At 44.7% G+C, this 27,203-nt stretch overlaps 1 protein-coding gene across 1 annotated transcript in view; it reads right to left on the bottom strand.

The window, feature by feature from the left end:
* The window catches only part of PHYHIP (phytanoyl-CoA 2-hydroxylase interacting protein), a 107,280-nt gene extending 84,899 nt beyond the window's left edge, over positions 1 to 22,381 (bottom strand). Inside the window, exon 1 of the mRNA XM_060787625.2 lies at positions 22,300 to 22,381. The gene's annotated coding sequence lies outside the window, so the exon portion shown is untranslated. The remainder of the gene's footprint in view (positions 1 to 22,299) is intronic.
* Positions 22,382 to 27,203: the final 4,822 nt, after the last annotated feature.

Below are 27,203 nucleotides of genomic sequence, written 5' to 3'. Positions count from 1 at the left end.
CTGGATGTTTTGATATTTTACCAATCCTCGTGGGAGGTTTCTCTCATGTCCCCGCATGGAGAGCTGGAGCTGACAGAGGGAGCTCCTCCACACTCTCCCTCAATTTGAACCTCCAACTTGTCGGTCTTCAGTCCTGCTGGCACAAGGGTTTAACCCATTGCACCACCAGCTGGGGATACTGGAAACTATCATCCAAACAATAACCATTTCCAAGCTCTGCTTAAAGCCAGCCATTAAAATGTACTGTGAAGTCATGCCATCTCTTCGGATGGAATTGATTTTTGGTGAGAAGGAGAGGAAGATTTGGGGGCAAAATCGTATTTTTTAGGGGGATGCAAAAATGGTGGATCTACACCAGTGGTTCCCAACCTTTTTTTGACCACGGACCACTTTGACCAGGAACTACTCTCCAACATGAGTACCAAAAGGGTTACAAATCAGTTTTTGGTCAACTTTAGATTTAGTTTGGTTATTTGGGGTGCTGATTCAGAAAATGGCATTGGATAGACCACATCCGCTCTAGACTATATCTATAAAAATGCTCTGTGCACAATGAGTACCTTAAAAACAAAAGAACCAATGAACGAAATCACACTAACTTCGGCAACAAAACGTCTCACAACACAAGGAGTGACCATCACTCAAAACATTATGATTTTGTCATTTGGGAATTGTAGTTGCTGGGATTTGTAGTTAATCTACAATCAAAGAGCATTCTGAACTCCACCAATGATGGAATTGAACCAAACTTGGCACATAGAACTCCCTTGACCAACAGAAAATACTGAAAGGGTTTGGTGGGCATTGACCTTGAGTTTGGGAGTTGTAGTTCACCTACATCCAGAGAGCACTGTGGACTCAAACAAGGATGGATCTGGACCAAACTTGGCACAAATACTCAACATGCCCAAATGTGAACATTGATAGAGTTTGGGGAAAATAGACCTTGACATTTGGGAGGTGTAGTTGCTGGGATTTATAGTTTACCTGCAATCAAAGAGCATTCTGAACCCCACCAATGAGAGAATTGGGCCAGACTTCCCATACAGAACCCCCATGACCAAGAGAAAATGTTTAAGGCCATCCAATCCAACTCCCTTCATCAGGGCAAGAAGACGTAGTCAAAGTCCTCCTGACAAAGAGCCATCCAGCCATAAATATAGATAGATAGATAGATAGATAGATAGATAGATAGATAGATAGATAGATAGATAGGGAGTTGCCGTTGCTGGGATTTATAGTTCACCTACAATCAAATAGCATGTTAGACCTGAACCAACCGGGGTACACAGGACTCCTGTGAGCAACAGAAAACACTAGAAGGGTTTGGTGAGCATTGACCTTGAGTTTGGGAGTTGTAGTTCACCTACATCTAGAGACTACCATGGACTCATACAATGATGAATCTGGACCAAACTTGGCACGGATATTCCATATGCCCAAATATGAACACAGAAGGAGTTTGGGGGAAATAGACCTTGACATTTCAGAGTTGTACTTACTGAGATTTATAGTTCACCTACAATCAAAGAGCGTTCTGAACCCCACCGACGACAGAATTGGGGCGAACTTCCCACACAGAACCCCCATGTCCAACAGAAACTACTTAAGGCCATCTAATCCAACTCCCTTCACCAGGGCAAGAAAACATAATCAAACCCCTCCTGACAAAGAGCCATCCAGCCATAGAGATAGATAGATATGATTCACTCACACACAGATATAGTCTCATAGATTTGAAAGGGACCCCTAAAGAAGGACAATGATATGTCGCATGTTCCAGAGTAGGCAAACCAGACAATCTCCACACCAACACTGACAAAGAAACAGCAAAAATACTGTTTACCCTCAAGAATAAAGGAATTACATATATTAGAAATCAGCACTTTCTCATTACTTTATTTTCCAGACTGGGCCACAGCAACGCGTGGCAGGGGACAACTAGTTTCTGATACAGAACATATGCCATCCAGTAATCGCCACCTGCTTGCCCACAGAAAACTATATTTAACAAGCCTTGGCATTATAAGAGGGTTTTGAGAGACTTTGCATTAACTAATGGTGAGGCTGCGGACCATATTTTAGTTCTTGTGGACCACTGGCGGTCCATGGAACATAAGTTGGAAGCACTGGTCTACACTCTAGAATTAATGCAGTTTGATCCATATGTGGCCCACATGACTGCATGGAGTGCCGTTACCTTCCCGCCGGAGTGGTACCTATTGATCTACTCACATTCGCATGTTTTCGAACTGCTAGGTTGGCAGAAGCTGGGGCTAACGCATTCGAACTGCTAACCTTTGGGTCAGCAAGTTCAGCAGCTCAGCGGTTTAACCTGCTGCGCCACCAGAGGCTCCATCAAAAAATAACAATTTAAAATAACAATAATATATAGACGGTATACAGAAAAGAGGAGCAGCCAGTGGTGCAGTGGGCTAAAGCGCTGAATTGCTGAGCACTGGGGAGCGGCATGAGCTTTGGCTGTCAGCCCCAGCTCCTGCCAACCTAGCAGTTTGAAAACATGCAAATGTGAGTAGATCAATAGGTATCACTCCAGCGGGAAGGTAACGGCACTCCATGCAGCCATGCCGGCCACATGACCTTGGAGGTGTCTACGTTCCAGAGGCGGGGGACCACCACTGAGAAGACCCTCTCTCTTGTCCCCACCAACCGCACTTGAGACAATAGTGGGACCGAGAGGAGGGCCTCCCCGGAAGATCTTAGGTACCACTCTGGCGGGAAGTAATGGCACTCCATGCAGTCATGCCAGTGGCCACATGACCTTGGAGGTGTCTACGTTCCAGAGGTGGAGGGCCACCACTGAGAAGGCCCTCTCTCTCGTCCCCACCAACCATGCTTGAGATGGTAGTGGGACCAAGAGGAGGGCCTCCCCAGAAGATCTTAGGTATCACTCCGGCGGGAAGGTAATGGCACACCATGCAGTCATGCCGGCCACATGACCTTGGAGGTGTCTACGCTCCAGAGGCGGGGGACCACTACTGAGAAGACCCTCTCTCTCGTCCCCACCAACCGCGCTTGAAATGGTAGTGGGACCGAGAGGAGGGCCTCCCTGGAAGATCTTAGGTATCACTCCGGCGGGAACGTAACGGCACTCCATGCAGTCATGCCAGCCACATGACCTTGGAGGTGTCTATGTTCCAGAGGCGGGGGGCCACCACTGAGAAGGCCCTCTCTCTCATCCCCACCAACCACGCTTGAGACGGTAGTGGGACCGAGAGGAGGGCCACCCCAGGAGATCTTAGGTACCACTCTGGCGGGAAGGTAACGGCACTCCATGCAGTCATGCCAGCCACATGACCTTGGAGCTGTCTATGTTCCAGAGGCGGGGGGCCACCACTGAGAAGGCCCTCTCTCTCATCCCCACCAACCACGCTTGAGACAGTAGTGGGACCGAGAGGAGGGCCTCCCCAGGAGATCTTAGGTACCACTCCGGCGGGAAGGTAATGGCACTCCATGCAGTCATGCCAGCCACACGACCTTGGAGGTGTCTACGTTCCAGAGGCGGGGGGGGCACCACTGAGAAGACCCTCTCTCTCGTCCCCACCAACCACGCTTGAGACGGTAGTGGGACCAAGAGGAGGGCCTCCCCGGAAGATCTTAGGTATCACTCCGGCGGGAAGGTAACGGCACTCCATGCAGTCATGCAGGCCACATGACCTTGGAGGTGTCTATGTTCCAGAGGTGGAAGGCCACCACTGAGAAGTCCCTCTCTCTCATCCCCACCAACCGGGCTTGAGACGGTAGTGGGACCGAGAGGAGGGCCTCCCCAGGAGATCTTAGGTACCATTCCGGCGGGAAGGTAATGGCACTCCATGCAGTCATGCCAGCCACACGACCTTGGAGGTGTCTACGTTCCAGAGGCGGGGGGGCACCACTGAGAAGACCCTCTCTCTCGTCCCCACCAACCATGCTTGAGATGGTAGTGGGACCAAGAGGAGGGCCTCCCCAGAAGATCTTAGGTATCACTCCGGCTGGAAGGTAATGACACTCCATGCAGTCATGCCGGCCACATGACCTTGGAGGTGTCTAAGTTCCAGAGGCGGGGGACCACCACTGAGAAGACCCTCTCTCTTGTCCCCACCAACCGCACTTGAGACAATAGTGGGACCGAGAGGAGGGCCTCCCCGGAAGATCTTAGGTACCACTCCGGCGGGAAGGTAATGGCACTCCATGCAGTCATGCCGGCCACATGACCTTGGAGGTGTCTATGTTCCAGAGGCGGGGGGCCACCACTGAGAAGGCCCTCTCTCTCATCCCCACCAACCACGCTTGAGACGGTAGTGGGACCGAGAGGAGGGCCTCCCCGGAAGATCTTAGGTACCACTCTGGCGGGAAGGTAACGGCACTCCATGCAGTCATGCAGGCCACATGACCTTGGAGGTGTCTATGTTCCAGAGGTGGGAGGCCACCACTGAGAAGTCCCTCTCTCTCATCCCCACCAACCGGGCTTGAGACGGCAGTGGGACCGAGAGGAGGGCCTCCCCAGAAGATCTTAGGTATCGCCCCAGCAGGAAGGTAATGGCACTCCATGCAGTCATGCCGGCCACATGACCTTGGAGGTGTCTAAGTTCCAGAGGCGGGGGACCACCACTGAGAAGGCCCTCTCTCTTGTCCCCACCAACCGCACTTGAGACAATAGTGGGACCGAGAGGAGGGCCTCCCCGGAAGATCTTAGGTACCACTCCGGCGGGAAGTAATGGCACTCCATGCAGTCATGCCAGTGGCCACATGACCTTGGATGTGTGTACGTTCCAGAGGTGGAGGGCCACCACTGAGAAGGCCCTCTCTCTCGTCCCCACCAACGTGCTTGAGACGGCAGTGGGACCGAGAGGAGGGCCTCCCCAGAAGATCTTAGGTACCACTATGGTAGGAAGGTAACGGCACTCCATGCAGTCATGCCGGCCACATGACCTTGGAGGTGTTTACGGACAACGCCGGCTCTTTGGCTTAGAAATGGAGATGAGCACCAACCTCCAGAGCTGGACACGACTGGACTTCATGTCAGGGGAAAACGTTTCCCTTTACCTATACAGAGAAGAAAGGTATACAGAATATCCATATTGTAACTGACTTGCTTTGCCTTTCTGTTACACTACATCAATCTTTGAGCAGAGACCTACCCAATTTGGAAGGAAAAGTAAGGGTATAATAAGCCTCCATGGTAACAACCAACTCAATACACTTTACGCACCAGCGGTGACCAAACATCACCTTCACACCTGGGCTGCCATCCTCAAGCATTTGCAAAACAGGCTCCAAGTAGAAAAATTCAAAAGGGTGGCTTGGTACAGTGTCAATAATATTACAACTGTTACCATGGACTGTCTGTTTACGTGTGTGTGTGTGTGTTCATAGCAATCCCAGCAAAAGCTCTTCAAACACCCTGGACAAATCTTGAACATAATCCAAAGTGAACTTTCAGATACCAGACGTAAGATACCGAATCTCCCTTTGTCTTCTCTGTGTATCCAAACAGATCTCAGAATCAATTTGATGTGACATTTGTCATGCAATTCACCCTCGTGGAGCTGATGCTGAGCAAACATAGACAGGCAAAAAGACTAGGGCGGTGGAATTGCAAGAATGAGCCAACAATGTGATGTGGCGGCAAAAAAAGCCAATGGAATTTTGGCCTCAGGCATCAAGAGGAGCATAGTGTCTAGATCTAGGGAAGTCATGCTCCCCATGCTCTCTTCCGCTTTGGTTAGACCACACCTGGAATATTGTGTCCAATTCTGGGCACCACAATTCAAGAGAGATATTGACAAGCTGGAATGCGTCCAGAGGAGGGTGACTAAAATGATCAAGGGTCTGGAGAACAAGCCCTATGAGGAGCGGCTTAAGGAGCTGGGCATGTTTAGCCTGAAGAAGAGAAGGCTGAGAGGAGATATGATGAGAGCCATGTATAAATATGTGAGAGGAAGCCACAGGGAGGAGGGAGCAGATCAAGGGTCTGGAGAACAAGCCCCATGAGGAGCGGCTTAAGGAGCTGGGCATGTTTAGCCTGAAGAAGAGAAGGCTGAGAGGGGATATGATAGCCATGTATAAATATGTGAGAGGAAGCCACAGGGAGGAGGAGGGAGCAAGCTTGTTTTCTGCTTCCTTGGAGACTAGGACGCAATGGAACAATGGCTTCAAACTACAAGAGAGGAGATTCCATCTGAACATGAGGAAGATCTTCCTGATTGGGAGAGCCGTTCAGCAGTGGAACTCTCTGCCCCGGAGTGTGGTGGAGGCTCCTTCTTTGGAAGCTTTTAAGCAGAGGCTGGATGGCCATCTGTCAGGGGTGATTTGAATGCAATATTCCTGCTTCTTGGCAGAATGGGGTTGGACTGGATGGCCCAGGAGGTCTCTTCCAACTCTTGGAGTCTATGTGAGAGCTGTTCAGCAGTGGAACTCTCTGCCCCGGAGTGTGGTGGAGGCTCCTTCTTTGGAAGCTTTTAAGCAGAGGCTGGATGGCCATCTGTCAGGGGTGATTTGAATGCAATATTCCTGCTTCTTGGCAGAATGGGATTGGACTGGATGATGGCCCAGGAGGTCTCTTCCAACTCTTTGATTCTATGATTCTATTCTATGATTCTATGAATCCGTATTTTCAACTAATTGCCCCATGCTGCTCCAATTGCAAAGAAAGTGTGGGTGCACCAACCGTTCATCTAGTGTAGACTGCAATTTTTGGTCCTACAATCCACCTGCATTCCCTAATTCCCATTGGCTCACATTGTGGAAAAGGAAAAAAGTCTGGATTATTGATGTCGCCATTCCAGGTGAGAGCCGCATTGAGGGAAAACAGCAGGAAAAACTCATCCGCTATCAAGACCTCAAAATTGAACTGCAAAGGTGCTGACATAAACTCGTACAGGTGGTCCCAGTGGGTGCTGTGCCAAAAGGGCGAACAAATTGAAACTGAATCCAGATAAGACAGAGGCACTCCTGGTCAGTCGTAAGGCCGAACAGGGTATAGGGTTACAGCCTGTGTTGGATGGGGTCGCACTCCCCCTGAAGACGCAGGTTCGCAGCTTGGGTGTGATCCTGGACTCTTCGCTAAGCTTGGAACCCCAGGTTTCGGCGGTGTCCAGGGGAGCATTTGCACAACTCAAACTTGTGCGCCAGCTGCGCCCGTACCTTGGGAAGTCTGACTTGGCCACGGTAGTCCACATTCTGGTTACATCCCGGATTGATTACTGCAACGCGCTCTACGTGGGGTTGCCCTTGAAGACTGCCCGGAAGCTTCAGATGGCCCAGCGCTCGACAGCCAGGTTGCTAACGGGAGCGGCACTCAGGGAGCACACCACTCCTCTGTTGCGCCAGCTCCACTGGCTGCCAATCCGCTACCGGGCATACTAAGGTGCTTGTCTATAAAGCTATTGTCCTCCCAACCCTGCTATATGCCTGTGAGACATGGACTGTCTACAGACGTCACATGCAACTCCTGGAACGATTCCATCAGCGCTGCCTCCGGAAAATCCTGCAAATCTCCTGGGAAGACAAGCGGACAAACGTCAGCGTGCTGGAGGAAGCAAAGACCACCAGCATTGAAGCGATGGTCCTCCAACATCAACTCCGCTGGGCCGGCCACGTTGTCCGGATGCCTGACCACCGTCTCCCAAAGCAGTTGCTCTACTCCGAACTCAAGAACGGAAAACGGAATGTTGGTGGACAGGAAAAGAGATTTAAAGATGGGCTCAAAGCCAACCTTAAAAACTCTGGCATAGACACTGAGAACTGGGAGGCCCTGGCCCTTGAGCGCTCCAGCTGGAGGTCAGCTGTGACCAGCAGTGCTGCAGAATTCGAGGAGGCACGAGTGGAGGGTGAAAGAGAGAAACGTGCCAGGAGGAAGGCGCGTCAAGCCAACCCCGACCAGGACCGCCTTCCACCTGGAAACCAATGCCCTCACTGCGGAAGAAGATGCAGAGCAAGAATAGGGCTCCACAGCCACATGCGGACCCATAAGGAAACCCATGATGGAAGACCATCTTACTCGTCCAACGAGGGATCGCCTAAGTAAGTAAGTACCGGGCACAATTCAAGGTGCTGGCCTTAGCCTATAAAGCCCTAAACGGTTCTGGCCCCGCTTACCTCTCCGAACGCATCTCCACCTATGAACCGACCAGAACATTAAGATCGACTGGGGAGGCCCTGCTCTCGATCCTGCCTGCGTCACAGGCGCGCTTGGCGGGGACGAGAGACAGGGCCTTCTCGGTGGTGGCCCCCCGGCTATGGAATGCCTTGCCGGCAGACATCAGACAGGCACCTTCGTTGCTGACGTTTCGGAGAAAGGTCAAGACCTGGCTTTACGAACAAGCGTTTGGCTAAGCAGTGCAACCAATCAAGGAAGACGGTAAATGGAACATAGGAACGGCACAAGGATTATGAGAACGGATCTGATTTCAACTGAGGCGTTATGTCTGTTGTTTTGTTGATTTGTCTTGTTCGATTGTTAATTGTTGTGGATCGATGTTGTTGATCCTGTTTGTTGCATGTTTTAATTGCACTGTAAACCGCATTGAGTCGCCTGTTAAGGGCTGAAAAATGCGGTATAGAAATGAAGCCAATAAATAAATAAATAAATAATAAATCTCGGCCGGCATTTGGAAACAATAAACATTGACAAGATCCCGATCTGTCAACAGCCAAAAGCCACCGGACTTGGGTCTGCGCGCATCATTCGAAAATACATCCCACAGTCCTAGACGCTTGGGAAGGGTTCGACTTGTGATTTTGTGATACGAAATCCAACATAGAGATCCCGTTTGCTGTGACATACGGTGCTTTTGTGTCAATAATAATAATAATACTAATAATAGTAATGATAGGGTTGGACTGGATGGTCTTTGGGGTCCCTTCCGACTCTAAGATTCCATGATTCCTCTGCCACAAAAGGAATGGATTCTTATCCAAGCTTCGTTGAGCCAAGTCAAGCACATCCTTGCAGCTCCGTGCACGCACATGTACCTCCCCAGAGCCGTGCGCACCCACACTTTGACACCCCCTCACAATCACCGGTTTGAAAGGAATATACCATATATAGTCGGCACGCATTCCTTCCCAGCAGAACATGCACCTCTTGACAGTTAAGAGTCATGCGCACGTGCCCATACAATTGCTGCAAGTCACATGCAATTCTGTATGTATCAACAAGACGATTCATCCCTATATCCTTTTGTGCAAACATCAGGATCTTGCATGGATCTAAATGAGTGCCAGCAGATCTAGCGGGGGAAATAGTTCTCCATTCTGTTACACCTAATTTGTACGCATCAATATTCAAATTTTTCAAAGTACTCATTGTCTGACATACGCCGTGACTCATATCCCAATGTTTGGTGTCGTGTCAGGAGCGACTAGAGAAACTGCAAATCGCTTCTGGTGTGAGAGAATTGGCCATCTGCAAGGACGTTGCCCAGGGGACGTTGCCCGGATGTTGGGATGTTTTACCATCCTTGTGGGAGGCTTCTCTCATGTGCCCGCATGGGGAGCTGGAGCTGACAGAGGGAGCTCATCCGTGCTCTCCCCAGATTTGAACCTTTGACCTGTCGGTATTCAGTCCTGCTGGCACAAGGGTTTAACATATCCCAAATGACCATTGCCCGGATGTTTGGATGTTTTACCATCCTTGTGGGAGGCTTCTCTCATGTGCCCGCATGGGGAGCTGGAGCTGACAGAGGGAGCTCATCCGTGCTCTCCCCAGATTTGAACCTCTGACCTGTCGGTATTCAGTCCTGCTGGCACAAGGGTTTAACTTATCCCAAATGACCATTGCCCGGATGTTTGGATGTTTTACCATCCTTGTGGGAGGCTTCTCTCATGTGCTCGCATGGGGAGCTGGAGCTGACAGAGGGAGCTCATCCGTGCTCTCCCCGAATTTGAACCTCTGATCTGTCGGTCTTCAGTCCTGCTGGCACAAGGCTTTAACATATCCCAAATGACCATATATTTTGCCATTGTCTTCTTCTGAGGCTGAGAGAGTGTGACTTGGCCAGAATCATCCAGTGGGTTTCATGGCCAAGTGCAGATTTGGACCCAGGTTTCTCAGTGTCCTAATCCAACATCATGATGACATGATGGCAACGGTCTTGAACAGCAATGGCTTCCAAAGTGATCTATTTAAGGCGGAATCAGGTGTCAAACAGGGGTGTGTTGTTGCCCCAACTTTACTTTACATCTTTATTGCTATGATGGAAATCATCTATCAGACAGATGGCAAAGACTGAAAGCCAAAACCAAGTTACAACAACATCTGTTATAGAACTCCAGTATGCTGATGACAGTGTTGTCTATGCACATTCACAAGAAGACCTACAAGCCACTCTAAACATCTTTGCAGAAGCATATGAAAGCTCAGCCTCTCACTGGACATCAAGAAAACCAAAGTGCTCTCCCAGCAGTCACCAGACAATCCCTCTGCAATTGTTGTTGTTGTTGTTGTTGTTGTTGTTGTTGTTTTGGACATTTGTATCCCATCCTATCTCAACCTCTGCAGAGGGACTCCGGGTGGCTAACAAAATGGCACCCCATGGTGCCCACGACCAAAAACAGAAATATGCAGTTTAAATACAATATAACAATAAAACAATATAAAACAGTATACAAACAATATAAAACATTCAACACTCAAGGCCAGGAATATAGCTTAATGGTGTCACATTAGAAAATGTGGACCATTTCCGCTCCCGTGGCAGCCACCTCTCCACAAAAGTCAACATTGACACTGAAATTCAACACTGCCCGAGCTCTGCAAGTGCAGCATTTTTCCGAATGAAGCAGAGAGTGTTTGAGGACCGGGACATCCGTAGGGATACCAAGAGGCTTGTTTACAAAGCTATTGTCCTCCCAATCCTGCTATATGCCTATGAAACGTTGACTGTCTACAGACGTCAACACTGAGGCTGAAATACAACACCGCCTGAGCTCTGCAAGTGCAGCATTTTTCCGAATGAAGCAGAGAGCATTTGAGGACCGAGACATCCGTAGGGAGACCAAGGGGCTTGTTTACAAAGCTATTGTCCTCCCAACACTGCTATACGCCTGTGAGACATGGACTGTCTACAGACATCAACATTGAGGCTGAAATACAACACCGCCTGAGCTCTGTGAGTGCAGCATTTTTCCGAATGAAGCAGAGAGTGTTTGAGGACCGGGACATCCGTGGGGATACCAAGGGGCTTGTTTATAAAGCTATTGTCCTCCCAACCCTGCTATATGCCTGTGAAACGTGGACTGTCTACAGACATCAACATTGAGGCTGAAATACAACACCGCCTGAGCTCTGCGAGTGCAGCATTTTTCTGAATGAAGCAGAGAGTGTTTGAGAACCGGGACATCCGTAGGGATACCAAGGGGCTTGTCTATAAAGCTATTGTCCTCCCAACCCTGCTATATGCCTGTGAAACGTGGACTGTCTACAGGCGTCAACACTGAGGCTGAAATACAACACCGCCTGAGCTCTGTGAGTGCAGCATTTTTCCGAATGAAGCAGAGAGTGTTTGAGGACCAGGACATCCGTAGGGAGACCAAGGGGCTTGTTTATAAAGCTATTGTTCTCCCAACCCTGCTATATGCCTGCGAGACGTGGACTGTCTACAGACATCAACATTGAGGCTGAAATACAACACTGCCTGAGCTCTGTGAGTGCAGCATTTTTCCGAATGAAGCAGAGAGTGTTTGAGGACCAGGACATCCGTAGGGAGACCAAGGGGCTTGTTTATAAAGCTATTGTTCTCCCAACCCTGCTATATGCCTGCAAGACGTGGACTGTCTACAGACATCAACATTGAGGCTGAAATACAACACTGCCTGAGCTCTGCAAGTGCAGCATTTTTCCGAATGAAGCAGAGAGTGTTTGAGGACCGGGACATCCGTGGGGATACCAAGGGGCTTGTTTATAAAGCTATTGTCCTCCCAACCCTGCTATATGCCTGCGAAACGTGGACTGTCTACAGACATCAACATTGAGGCTGAAATACAACACCGCCTGAGCTCTGCAAGTGCAGCATTTTTCCGAATGAAGCAGAGCATGTTTGAGGACTGAGACATCCATAGGGAGACCAAGGGGCTTGTTTATAAAGCTATTGTCCTCCCAACCCTGCTATATGCCTGCGAAACGTGGACTGTCTACAGACATCAACATTGAGGCTGAAATACAACACTGCCTGAGCTCTGTGAGTGCAGCATTTTTCCGAATGAAGCAGAGAGCATTTGAGGACCCGGACATCCGTAGGGAGACCAAGAGGCTTGTTTACAAATCTATTGTCCTCCCAACCCTGCTATACACCTGTGAAACGTGGACTGTCTACAGACATCAACATTGAGGCTGAAATACAACACTGCCTGAGCTCTGCAAGTGCAGCATTTTTCCGAATGAAGCAGAGAGTGTTTGAGGACCGGGACATCCGTGGGGATACCAAGGGGCTTGTTTATAAAGCTATTGTCCTCCCAACCCTGCTCTATGCCTGCGAAACATGGACTGTCTACAGACATCAACATTGAGACTGAAATACAACACTGCCTGAGCTCTGCAAGTGCAGCATTTTTCTAAATGAAGCAGAGAGTGTTTGAGGACCAGGACATCCATAGAGATACCAAGGGGCTTGTTTACAAAGCTATTGTCCTCCCAACCCTGCTATATGCCTGCGAGACGTGGACTGTCTACAGACCTCAACATTGAGGCTGAAATACAACACTGCCTGAGCTCTGTGAGTGCAGCATTTTTCCGAATGAAGCAGAGAGTGTTTGAGGACCGGGACATCCGTGGGGATACCAAGGGGCTTGTTGATAAAGCTATTGTCCTCCCAACCCTGCCATACGCCTGCGAGACGTGGACTGTCTACAGACGTCACATGCAACTCCTGGAACGATTCCATCAGAGTTGCCTCTGGAAAATCCTGCAAATCTCTTGGGAAGACAAACAGACAAATGTCAGCATGCTGGAAGAAGCAAAGACCACCAGCATTGACGCGATGGTTCTCCACCATCAACTCCGCTGGACTGGCCACGTTGTCCAGATGCCTGACCACCGTCTCCTAAAGCAGTTGCTCTGCTCTGAACTCAAGAATAGAAACCGGAATGTTGGAGGACAGGAAAAGAGATTGAAAGATGGGCTCAAAGCCAACCTTAAAACTTTTATATGACACTGAGAACTGGAAAGCCCTGGCCCTTGAGCGCTCTAATTGGAAGTCAGCTGTGACCAGCAGTGCTGTAGATTTCAAAGAGGCACGAATGGAGGGCGAAAGGGAGAAACGTGCCAAGAGGAAGGCACGTCAACTCAACCGCCTTCCGCCTGGAAACCGATGTCCTCACTGCGGGAGAACATGCGGATCAAGAATCGGGCTCCACAGCCATCAATGGACCCACCACCCAAGACACCACATCTGGAAGACAATCATCCTCGAGCTACAAGGGATCGCCTAAGCAAGTAAATAGTAAATTAATCCAACATTCAATCTGCTTCACTGGGTCTTTATTCCAAAACTTCCTTTCAATTACCTTGGCATGATGTATTAGGCTCCACATCGCATGTTTAACTTCACCGCAGCCTTGTGATGTAGTTTATTTATTTATATTATTTATTTATATTATTTATTTCCTACATTTATATTATGTATTTATTTCCTATATTTATATTATTTATTTATTTCCTAGTTATATTATTTATTTATTTCCTACAGTTATATTATTTATTTATTTCCTACATTTATATTATTTATTTATTTCCTGTATTTATATTATCTATTTATTTTCTGTATTTATATTATGTATTTACTTCCCATATTTATATTAATTATTTATTTCCTACATTTATATTATTTATTTAGTTCCTACATTTATATTAATTATTTATTTCCTATATTTATATTATTTATTTATTTCCTGTATTTATATTATGTATTTATTTCCTGTATTTATATTATCTATTTATTTTCTGTATTTATATTATGTATTTATTTCCCATATTTATATTAATTATTTATTTCCTATATTTATATTATTTATTTATTTCCTGTATTTATATTATGTATTTATTTCCTGTATTTATATTATCTATTTATTTTCTGTATTTATATTATGTATTTATTTCCCATATTTATATTAATTATTTATTTCCTACATTTATATTATTTATTTAGTTCCTACATTTATATTAATTATTTATTTCCTACATTTATATTATTTATTTAGTTCCTACATTTATATTATTTATTTATCTCCTATATTTATATTATTTACTTATTTTCTGTATTTATATTATGTATTTATTTCCCATATTTATATTAATTATTTATTTCCTATATTTATATTATTTATTTATTTCCTATATTTATATTATTTATCTCCTATATTTATATTATTTATTGATTTCCTATATTTATATTATTTATCTCCTATATTTATATTATTTATTGATTTCCTATATTTATATTATTTATTTAGTTCCTATATTTATATTATTTATTTATTTCCCATATTTATATTATATATTTATTTCCTACATTTATATTATTTATTTATTTCCTATATTTATATTATGTATTGATTTCCTGTATTTATATTATCTATTTATTTCCTATATTTATATTATGTATTGATTTCCTATATTTATATTATGTATTTATTTCCTATATTTATATTATCTATTTATTTCCTATATTTATATTATTTATTTATTTCCTATATTTATATTATCTATTTATTTCCTATATTTATATTGTATTTATCTCCTATATTTATATTATTTATTTATTTCCTATATTTATATTATTTATTTAGTTCCTACATTTATATTATCTATTTATTTTCTGTATTTATATTATCTATTGATTTCCTATATTTATATTATTTATTTATTTCCTACATTTATATTATTTATTGATTTCCTATATTAATATTATCTATTTATTTCCCATATTTATATTATCTATTTATTTCCTGTATTTATATTATTTATTTATTTCCTGTATTTATATTATTTATTTGTTTCCTATATTTATATTATGTATTTATTTCCTATATTTATATTATGTATTTATTTCCTATATTTATATTATGTATTTATTTCCTATATTTATATTATGTATTTATTTCCTATATTTAGTTCAACTAAGATACGGAGTACCTGCCAATCTTCACTCAGCAGAATGAGGATTTGAATGCAGATCTGTAAAATCTTCCTTCAACACTCTAACCACAACACAACACCCAACCTGTGAATGCACATGCTTCTCAAACCTTGGCACACAAATACACACCGGCTCCAAAGAATTACAAAAGGCATGCGTCAGGAGCTCTTGCGCATTTCTCTGACTGTGTGCGCAGGAATGTGGGTGCACGTTCTCACTGTGACACCCACGTTGCCCGTGTGCAGAGAAGTGCGCTCGCACATTCCCTCACTTGGTCAACAACCACAAATCTCTGCCCATACAGGTGAGTGGCAGATTGGAATACTCAGTATGCCCAAATGTGAACACTGGTAGAGTTTGGGGAAAATAGACCTTGACATTTGGGAGTTGTAGTTGCTGGGATTTATAGTTCACCTACAACCAAATAGCATTCTGAACTCCACCAATGATGGAATTGAGCCAAACGTAGCACACAGAACTCCCATGACCAACAGAAAATACTAGAAGGGTTTGGTGGGCATTGACCTTCGGTTCGGGAGTTGTAGTTCACCTACATCCAGAGAGCACTGTGGACTCAAACAATGATGGATCTGGACCAAACTCTATACAAATACCCAATATGCCCACATGTGAACACTGGTGGAGTATGAGGAAAACAGACCTTGACATTTGGGAGTTGTAGTTGCTGGGATTTATAGTTCTCCTACAATCAAAGAGCATTCAGAACTCCACCAATGATGGAATTGAACCAATCTTGGCACACAAAACTCCCAATGACCAACAGAAAATATTGGAAGAGTTTGGTGGGCACTGACCTTGAGTTTTGGAGTTGTAGTTCACCTACATCCAGACACCACTGTGGACTCAAACAATGATGGATCTGGACCAAACCTGGCACGAATACTCAATATGCCCAAATGTGAACACTGGTGGAGTTGGGGTGGGGGGAGACATTTGGGAGTTGTAGTTGCTGGGATTTATAGTTCTCCTACAATCAAAGAGCATTCAGAACTCCACCAATGATGGAATTGAACCAATCTTGGCACACAGAATTCCAATGACCAACAGAAAATACTGGAAGGGTTTGGTGGGCACTGACCTTGAGTTTTGGAGTTGTAGTTCACCTACATCCAGAGAGAACTGTGGACTCAAACAATGATAGGTCTGTACCAAATGTGGCACAGATCCTCAATATGCCCAAATGTGAACACTGGTGGAGTTGGGGGGGGGGGGAGACATTTGGGAGTTGTAGTTGCTGGGATTTATAGTTCACCTACAATCAAAGAGAATTCTGAACTCCACCAATGATAGAATTGAACCAAACTTGGCACACAGAACTCCCGTGACCAGCAGAAAATACTGGAAGGGTTTGGTGGGCATTGACCTTGAGTTTGGGAGTTGTAGTTCACCTACATCCAGAGAGCACTGTGGACACAAACAATGATGGATCTGGACCAAACTTGGCACAAAGACTCCATATGCCCAAATGTGAACACTGGTGGAGTTTGGAGAAAATAGACATTTGGGAGTTGTAGTTGCTGGGATTTATAGTTCACCTACAATCAAAGAGCATTCAGAACTCCACCAACGATGGAATTGAACCAATCTTGGCACACAAAACTCCCAATGACCAACAGAAAATATTGGAAGAGTTTGGTGGGCACTGACCTTGAGTTTTGGAGTTGTAGTTCACCTACATCCAGACACCACTGTGGACTCAAACAATGATGGATCTGGACCAAACCTGGCACAAATACTCAATATGCCCAAATGTGAACACTGGTGGAGTTTGGGGAAAATAGACCTTGACATTTGGAAGTTGTAGTTGCTGGGATTTCTAGTTCACCTGCAATCAAAGAGCATTCTGACTTCCACCAACGATAGAATTGGGCCAAACTTCCCACACAGAACCCTCTTGACCAAGGGAAAAGAAGGACGAAGGAAGGAAGGACCAAGGAAGAGAAGGACAGGCGGAGAGATCTTCAGCCTTCTCTGCTAAAGGGCTTCCTAAGACCATCAGAAAATATATGTTTTCTGATGGTCTTTGGTGACCCCTCTGACACCCCCTCACGCCTCCCCCCCTCGGGGGTCCCGAGGTTGAGAAACGCTAGTTTAAGCAGAGGCTGAACGGCCATCTATCTGGAGTGCTTTGATTGTGCATAGGGATGCACAATCAAAGCACTCCTGATAGATGGCCGTTCAGCCTGGCAGAATGGGGCTGGACTGGGTGGCCCTTGGTTCTACAGATCACAACAAATCCAATCCGTCAGGTAGATTTATCTCCAGCCGGCATTAATGCCTCCAGTTTGGCTCCCTTCCCCTTTGCTAATCCCTCTGCTCTAGAAAGTCTTTGTTCTCTCCTTGTTTTGTAAGAACCTGGCAAACCTCCCATCCCACCCTCCAAAACTGCAGAGAGACACGGAAGGACATTCCTTTGGGGTCGGTGACATTCGGCCGGACAGTCCCAGCCCCATGTCCCACCCCTGGACCCACAGCGCTTCCCCTTCTCTTACCATTTGGGGGGTTTGTTGTTGTCAGAGGTGGGCAGGTAGGACACTTTCCACCCACAATAACACTCAATTCAATGGGAAAAGCCACCCTCCTTATTCCCTTTCTCCTGCGGAGAACGTTTCTAAGGTTGGCACCTGAAAGCATCGCAAAGCATTGATCCATGGCAGTTAAAGAGGCATCAAACTACAGTTTAGGTCAGGCATGGGCCAACTTCGGCTCGCCCACAATTCCTAACAGCCGGTATATTAAGACCTTCCGCATATTAAGACCTTGGAAAACTACAACTTTCTGCAAATATTTGCTATTTGACACCACTTTGCTTGCCATGGCTCAGTGCTATGGGATCGTGGAGAGGTTGTTTGATGCAACAACAGCCCGCTTTGGCATACTAAGACCTTGGAAAACTACAACTTCCCACAACTAATGCAATTTAAGGCATACTAAGACCTTGGAAAACTACAACTCCCCACCATTATTGCAATTTGACACTACTTTGCTTGCCATGGCTCAGTGCTATGGGATCGTGGAGTGGTCATTTAATGCAACAACAGCCCTCTTTGGCATACTAAGACCTTGGAAAACTACAACTTTTTGCAAATAATGCAATTTGACACCACTTTGCTTGCCATGTCTCAGTGCTATGGGATCGTGGAGTGGTCGTTTGGATGCAACAACAGCCCTTTTTGGCATACTAAGACCTTGGAAAACTACAACTTTTTGCAAATAATGCAATTTGACACCACTTCGCTAGCCATGGCTCAGTGCTATGGGATCGTGGAGTGGTCATTTGATGCAACAACAGCCCTCTTTGGCATACTAAGACCTTGGAAAACTACAGCTCCCCACCATTATTGCAATTTGACACCACTTCGTTTGCCATGGCTCAGTTCTATGGGATCGTGGAGTGGTCGTTTGATGCAACAACAGCCCTCTTTGGCATACTAAGTCCTTGGAAAACTACAACTTCCTACAACTAATGCAATTTAAGGCATACTAAGACCTTGGAAAACTACAACTTCCCACAATTAATGCAATTTAAGGCATACTAACACCTTGGAAAACTACAACTCTCTACCATTATTGCAATTTGACACCACTTCGTTTGCCATAGCTCAGTGCTATGGGATCGTGGAGTGGTTGTTTGATGCAACAACAGCCCTCTTTGGTATATTAAGACCTTGGAAAACTACAACTCCTCACCATTATTGCAATTTGACACCACTTCGTTTGCCATAGCTCAGTGAAATGGGATCATGGAGTGGTCATTTGATGTGACACCCGCCCTCTTATGTATACAAAGACCTTGAAAAACTACAACTTTGCACAATTAATGCAATTTGAGGCATATTAAGATGTTGGAAAACAACAACTTTCCACAATTAATGCAATTTAAGGCATACTAAGACCTTGAAAAACTACAAATCTCCACCATTAATGCAATTTGATACCACTTCGCTTGCCATGACTCAGTGCTATGGGATCGTGGAGTAGTTGTCTGATGTGACACCATCCCTCTTTGGCATACTAAGACCTTTGAAAACTACAACTCCCCACCATTATTACTTCTGGAACATGGCCAGACAGTTCGGAAAACTTACAGCAACCCAGTGATTTCAGCCGTGAAAGTCTTATTATTATTGTTGTTGTTGTTAATCTGTTGTGAGTTTTCTGGGCTGTATGGCCATGTTCCAGAAGCATTCTCTCCTGACATTTCGCCTGCATCTCTGGCAGGCATCCTCAGAGGTTGTGAACTAGGAAAACGGTATCTGACAGACTTCCCAACCTCTGAGCATGCCTGCTGTAGATGTGGGTGAAACGTCAGGAGAGAATGCTTCTGGAACATGGCCAGACAGCCCGGAAAACTCACAGCAACCCAGTGATTTCACCATGAAAGTCTTCGACAACACACCAATTATTATTATTATTATTAAAATATAATAATCTGTTGTAAGTTTTCTGGGCTGTGTGGCCATGTTCCAGAAGCATTCTCTCCTGACATTTTGCCTGCATCTCCGGTCTGTTGGAAACTAAGGCGGCCAGACAGTCCAGAAAACTCACAGCAACCCAGTGATTTCAGCCATGGAAGTCTTCGACAACACACCAATTATTATTATTGTTGTTGTTATTGTTAATGCGTTGTGAGTTTTCTGGGAGCATTCTCTCCTGACATTTCGCCTGCATCTCTGGCAGGCATCCTCAGAGGTTGTGAACTAGGAAAATGGTTGAGGTCTGTTGGAAACTAGGAAACTAGGAAAATGGTTTGTGACAGACCCCCCAACCTCTGAGGATGCCTGCCATAGATGTGGGTGAAACGTCAGGAGAGAATGCTTCTGGAACATGGCCAGTAAGTCCGGAAAACTCACAGCAACCCAGTGATTTCAGCCATGAAAGTCTTTGACAACACACCAGTTGTTGTTGTTGTTGTTAATGTGTTGTATGGCCATGTTCCAGGAGCATTCTCTCCTGACATTTCGCCTACATCTCCGGCAGGCATCTTCAGAGGCTATGAGATCTGTAGGGAACTTGGGAAATGGTTTCCGACAGACCCCCCAACCTCTGAGGATGCCTGCCATAGATGTGGGCGAAACGTCAGGAGAGAATGCTTCTGGAATACGGCCAGCCAGTTCAGAAAACTAACAGCAACCCAGTGATTTCAGCCATGAAAGTCTTCGACAACACACCAGTTATTAATCATAATAATAATAATAATAATAATCTGTTGTGAGTTTTCTGGCCATGTTCCAGAAGCATTCCCTCCTGACATTTCGCCTGCATCTCCGGCAGGCATCCTCAGTGGTTGTGAGGTCTGTAGGAAACTAGGAAACTAGGGAAATGGTATCCGAAATCTGAGGAAAATGCTCAGACACCTCCCAACCTCTGAGCATGCCTTCCATAGATGTGGGTGAAACGTCAGGAGAGAATGCTTCTGGAACATGGCCAGACAGTTTGGAAAACTCACAGCAACCCAGTGATTTCAGCCATGAAAGTCTTCGACAACACACCAGTTATTATTATTAATAATAATAATAATAATAATAATCTGTTGTGAGTTTTCTGGCCATGTTCTAGAGGCATTCTCTCCTGACATTTCGCCTGCATCTCCGGCAGGCATCCTCAGTGGTTGTGAGGTCTGTAGGAAACTAGGAAACTAGGGAAATGGTATCCGAAATCTGAGGAAAACGCTCAGACACCTCCCAACCTCTGAGCATGCCTTCCATAGATGTGGGCGAAACGTCAGGAGAGAATGCTTCTGGAACATGGCCAGACAGTTTGGAAAACTCACAGCAACCCAGTGATTTCAGCCATGAAAGTCTTTGACAACACACCTATTATTATTGTTGTTGTTGTTGTTGTTAATCTGTTGTGAATTTTCCGACCTGTCTGGCTGTGTTCCAGGAGCATTCTCTCCTGACATTTCACCTACATCTCCGGCAGGCATCCTCAGAGGTTGTGAGATCTGTAGGGAACTTGGGAAATGGTTTCCGACAGACCTCCCAACCTCTGAGCATGCCTGCCATAGATGTGGGCGAAACGTCAGGAGAGAATGCTTCTGGAACATGGCCAGACAGTTTGGAAAACTCACAGCAACCCAGTGATTTCAGCCATGAAAGTCTTTGACAACACACCAATTGTTATTGTTGTTGTTGTTGTTAATGTGTTGTGAGTTTTCTGGGCTGCCTGGCCATGTTCCAGAAGCATTCTCTCCTGAAATTTTGCCTGCATCTCTGGCAGCCATCCTCAGAGCTTGTGAGGTCTGTAGGAAACGAAGAAAATTGTATCTGACAGACCCCCCAACCTCTGAGCATGCCTGCCATAGATGTGGGCGAAACGTCAGGAGAGAATGCTTCTGGAACACGACCAGACAGTTTGGAAAACTCACAGCAACCCAGTGATTTCAGCCATGAAAGTCTTCGACAACACACCAGTTATTAATAATAATAATAATAATAATCTGTTGTGAGTTTTCTGGCCATGTTCCAGAAGCATTCTCTCCTGACATTTCGCCTACATCTCCGGCAGGCATCCTCAGAGGTTGTGAGGTCTGTAGGAAACTAGGAAACTAGGGAAATGGTATCCGAAATCTGAGGAAAACGCTCAGACACCTCCCAACTTCCGAGCATGCCTTCCATAGATGTGGGCGAAACGTCAGGAGAGAATGCTTCTGGAACATGGCCAGACAGTTTGGAAAACTCACAGCAACCCAGTGATTTCAGCCGTGAAAGTCTTCGACAACACACCAATTGTTATTGTTGTTGTTGTTGTTAATGTGTTGTGAGTTTTCCGGGCTGCCTGGCCATGTTCCAGGAGCATTCTCTCCTGACATTTCGCCTACATCTCCGGCAGGCATCCTCAGAGGTTGTGAGGTCTGTAGGAAACTAGGAAACTAGGGAAATGGTATCCGAAATCTGAGGAAGACGCTCAGACACCTCCCAAACTCTGAGCATGCCTTCCATAGATGTGGGCGAAACGTCAGGAGAGAATGCTTCTGGAACATGGCCAATTACAGCCACCCACTTGGGACCCCATTCCTTCTCTCTCCCCAAATCCTTGGCCTTGCCTGGGTGGCTGAGGAGTGCCCTGAGCCTCTTTGCATCTCAATCCAAAGAGGAAGAGTGTGGCGTATTAATGAGTAATCAAGGTGGTTAATTACCTGGCTGCGCAGGAGGCCCCGGATCTCTGGGAAGTTAGCGTGGTGGCGGTGGTGGTGCCGGGAGGAGGAAGCCGAGGAGGAGAAGCAGAGCCACTCGGAGGAAGGAAGGAAGGAGAGGAAAAAGGAAAACACAGAAAGGAGAGGAAGAGAAAGAGAGAGAGAGAGAAAGGTCCTCCCTTCCCTGGGAAAAATGCAGGAACTGGGCACCTAGGTGCGCCCGCTGCTGCCCATGCCAAGGGGAACGCCAAGGTCCTTCTTCTTCCTCCTCCTCCTCCTTCTCCTCTTTCCCTTCTTCTTTTCCTCTCTTCCTCCTCTTCCTCCTCTTCTTCTCTCCAAGCTACCCAACCGAGAGGCTCCCCAAAGAGGAGGGAGGGGCCTTCATTAGAGGCTCATTAGCATAGCCAGAGCCAGGGAGGGAAAGAAGGAAAGAAGGAAGCGAGGAGAAGAGGGATGGAACGCCGCCGCATCCCGGCGCGTCTCAGCCAATCAGCGCGCCGCTCGCCCCAAAGGGACTCAGGTGAGCCGCCAATCGCATCCTCCGGTCCCCCAGCGGGCCCTCTTCCTGCCTCTCTCTGAAGGGAGCCGCTGCGGAGGAGTCCCTGCGGGAGAGAAAGACAACAACAACAACATTTATCAATCTTCTATCTATCTATCTATCTATCTCTATCTATATCCATATCCATATCTATATCTATCTATATCCATATCCATGTCTATATCTATATCTATATCTATCTATCTATCTATATCCATATCTATATCCATATCCATGTCTATATCTATCTATCTATATCCATATCTATATCCATATCCATATCTATATCTATCTATCTATATCCATATCCATATCTATATCTATATCTATCTATCTATCTATCTATCTATATCCATATCTATATCTATATCTATCTGTATCCATATCCATATCCATATCTATATCTATATCTATCTATCTATATCCATATCTATATCTATATCTATCTATCTATCTATATCCATATCTATATCCATATCCATGTCTATATCTATCTATCTATATCCATATCCATATCCATATCTATATCTATCTATATCCATATCCATGTCTATATCTATATCTATCTATATCCATATCTATATCCATATCCATATCTATATCTATATCTATCTATCTATCTATATCCATATCCATATCTATATCTATCTATATCCATATCCATGTCTATATCTATATCTATATCTATCTATCTATCTATATCCATATCTATATCCATATCCATGTCTATATCTATCTATCTATATCCATATCTATATCCATATCCATATCTATATCTATCTATCTATATCCATATCCATATCTATATCTATATCTATCTATCTATCTATCTATCTATATCCATATCTATATCTATATCTATCTGTATCCATATCCATATCCATATCTATATCTATATCTATATCTATATCTATCTATCTGTATCCATATCCATATCTATATCTATATCTATATCTATATCTATCTATCTATATCCATATCTATATCTATCTATCTGTATCCATATCCATATCTATATCTATATCTATATCTATATCTATCTATCTATATCCATATCTATATCTATATCTATCTATCTGTATCCATATCCATATCTATATCTATATCTATATCTATCTATCCATATCCATATCCATGTCTATGTCTATATCTATATCTATATCTATATCTATCTATCTCTCTATCTATCTCTATCCATATCCATATCTATCTCTATCTCTATCCATATCTATATCTATATCTATATCTATATCTATCTATCTGTATCCATATCCATATCCATATCTATATCCATATCTATATCTATCTATCTGTATCCATATCCATATCCATATCTATATCTATATCTATCTATCTATATCCATATCTATATCTATATCTATATCTATATCTATATCTATCTATCTGTATCCATATCCATATCTATATCTATATCTATATCTATCTATCCATATCCATATCCATGTCTATGTCTATATCTATCTATCTCTCTATCTCTATCCATATCCATATCTATCTCTATCTCTATCCATATCTCTATCTCTATCCATATCTATATCTATCTATCTTATCTATATGAAAATGCTCTGTGCGTAATGAGTTCCTTAAAAACAAAAGAACCAATGGACGAAATCACACCAAATTTGGCAACAAAACGTCTCACAACACAAGGAGTGACCATCACTCAAAAAATTACGATTTTGTAATTTGGGAGTTGTAGTTGCTGGGATTTATAGTTCACCTACAATCAAAGAGCATTCCGAACTCCACCAATGATGGAATTGAACCAGACTTGGCACACAGAACTCCCAGGACCAACAGAAAATATTGGAAGGGTTTGGTGGGCATTGACCTTGAGTTTTGGAGTTGTAGTTCACCTACATCCAGAGAGCACTGTGGACACAAACAATGATGGATCTGGACCAAACTCTACATGAATATTCAATATACCCAAATGTGGACACTGGTAGACTTGGGGAAAATAGAATCTTGACATTTGGGAGTTGTAGTTGCTGGGATTTATAGTTCACCTACAATCACAGAGCATTCTGAACCCCACCAACAATGGAATTGGGCCAAACCTCCCACACAGAACCCCCATGTGGGCCACAGCAACGCATGGCAGGGGACATGTAGTTATCTATATAAATAAAACTGTAATGTTCGTTTGTGGGATTAAGAGAACTCAAAAATAACTGGGCGAATTGACACCAAATTTGGACACAAGACACCTAACAACCCAATGTATGTCCTTCACTCATAACCTCACACCCCCCAAAAAGTGGAAAGGACTTTAAAAAACCCAAAAGATAAATGATGAAAAGATAAATGACATACAGCAAAAAGGGAAGAGGGAGGGAAGGAAGGGGAAAAGAAGGAAGGAAGGGGAAAGGAAGGAAAGAGATAGAGGAAGGAAGGAAGGAAGGAAGGAAGGAGAGAAAGATGAAAAGAAGAGGGATGGAAAGAAATGGGTAGAGAAAGAAGGAAGGAGAGAAGGAAAGGAAGGAAAGAGGGACCGAAGGAAGAAGAGAAAGAAAGAGAAAGAGGGAGAGAAGGAAGGAAAGACAAAAGGAAGGATGGAAGCAAAAAACAAAGGAAGGAAAGAGGCAGAGAAGGAAGAAAGAGAAAGGGAAGGAAAAGAAAAAGGGAGGAAGGAAAGAGGTAGAGAAGGAAGGAAGGAGAGAAGGAAAGAAGAAAAGGGAAGGAGGGAAAGAGAGAAAGAGGGAGGTAGGGAAGGAAGGAGAGAAGGAAAGAAGAAAGGGGAAGGAGTGAAAGAAGGAGAGAAAGAGGGAGGGAAGGAACGAAAGACAAAAGGAAGGAAGGAAGGAAGAGAAAGGGAAGGAAAAGGAAAAGGGAAGAAGGAAAGAGGTAGAGAAGGAAGGAGAGAAGGAAAGAAGAAAAGGAAAGGAGGGAAAGAAGGAGAGAAAGAGGGAGGGAAGGAGAGAAGGAAAGAAGAAAAGGGAAAGAGGGAAAGAAGGAAAGAAAGAGGGAGGGAAGGTTGGCCACAGCAACGCGTGGCGGGTGCAGCTAGTCTATATAAATAAAAATGTAATGTTCATTTGTGGGATTAACATAACTCAAAAACCACTGGTCAAATTGACACCAAATTTAGACACAACACACCTAACAACCCAATGTGTGTCCTTCACTCAAAAATTTTGATTTTGTCTTTTGGGAGTTGTAGCTGCTGGGATTTATAGTTCACCTACAATCAAAGAGCATTCTGAACTCCACCAACGATGAAATTGAAACAAACGTGGACCACAGCATCAACAGAAAACACTGGAAGGGTTTGGTGGGCATTGACCTTGAGTTTGGGAGTTGTAGTTCACTTACACCCAGAGATCACTGTGGACTCAAACAATGATGGATATGGACCAAACTTGACAGGAATACTCAATATGCCCAAATGCGAACACTGGTGGGGTTTGGGAGAAATAGACCTTGACATTTGGGAGTTGTCGTTGCTGGGATTTATAGTTCACCTACAGTCAAAGAGCATTCTGAATTCCACCAACGACAGAATTGGGGCAAACTTCCCACACAGAACCCCCATGACTAATAGAAAATACTTAAGGCCATCCAACCCAACTTCCTTCACCAGGGCAAGAAAACGTAATCAAAGCCTTCCTGACAGAGAGCCACCCAGCCATAGATATAGATAGATAGATATGATTCACACCCAGAGAGAGATATAGTATCATAGATTTGAAAGGGACTCCTAAAGAAGGACCATGATATGTGGCATGTTCCAGGGTGCGCAAACCAGACACTCTCCACATCCACACGGACAAAGAAACAGCAAGAAATACTGTTGACCCACAAGCAGAAAGACATGACATAGATTAGAAACCAACACTTTCTCATTACTTCATTCTCCAGATCACCAGATTGGGCCACAGCAAAGCCTGGCTGGGGACGGCTAGCCTATATAAATAAAAATGTAATGTTCGTTTGTGGGATTAACATAACTCAAAAACCACTGGACAAATTGACACCAAATTTAACACAAGACACCTACTAACCCAAGGAGTGACCATCACTCAAAAAATAAAAACACTGAAAAACACAGCGGAAGGGACTTAAAAAGCCATAAAAGCAAAAAGACGCTACAACACATGCGCAAAACGACTCTTCCTGGCAAACAAAACACACAATAGTATAGCCACACACACCTTTGGACTACAGCTCCCAGCATCCCCTAGACCAGGCCCTTTAGGAGAGGAGAATGATCCAAATGCATTGCTTCCAAGCTGCAAGCTTTCTTCTCCTTGGATTTCTTTGAGCGCATCCCAATCCCGGCATATTTCCCATTTCCTATTTTTGGACTGCAACTCCCAGCAATCCTCCAGATAGATCAGTGTTTCTC

The sequence above is a fragment of the Anolis sagrei genome, chromosome 7 (assembly GCF_037176765.1).
Source record: "Anolis sagrei isolate rAnoSag1 chromosome 7, rAnoSag1.mat, whole genome shotgun sequence".
NCBI lineage: Eukaryota > Metazoa > Chordata > Lepidosauria > Squamata > Dactyloidae > Anolis > Anolis sagrei.
Note: the sequence above shows the minus strand (reverse complement) of the source record. Positions and strands in the feature narration are given on the sequence as shown.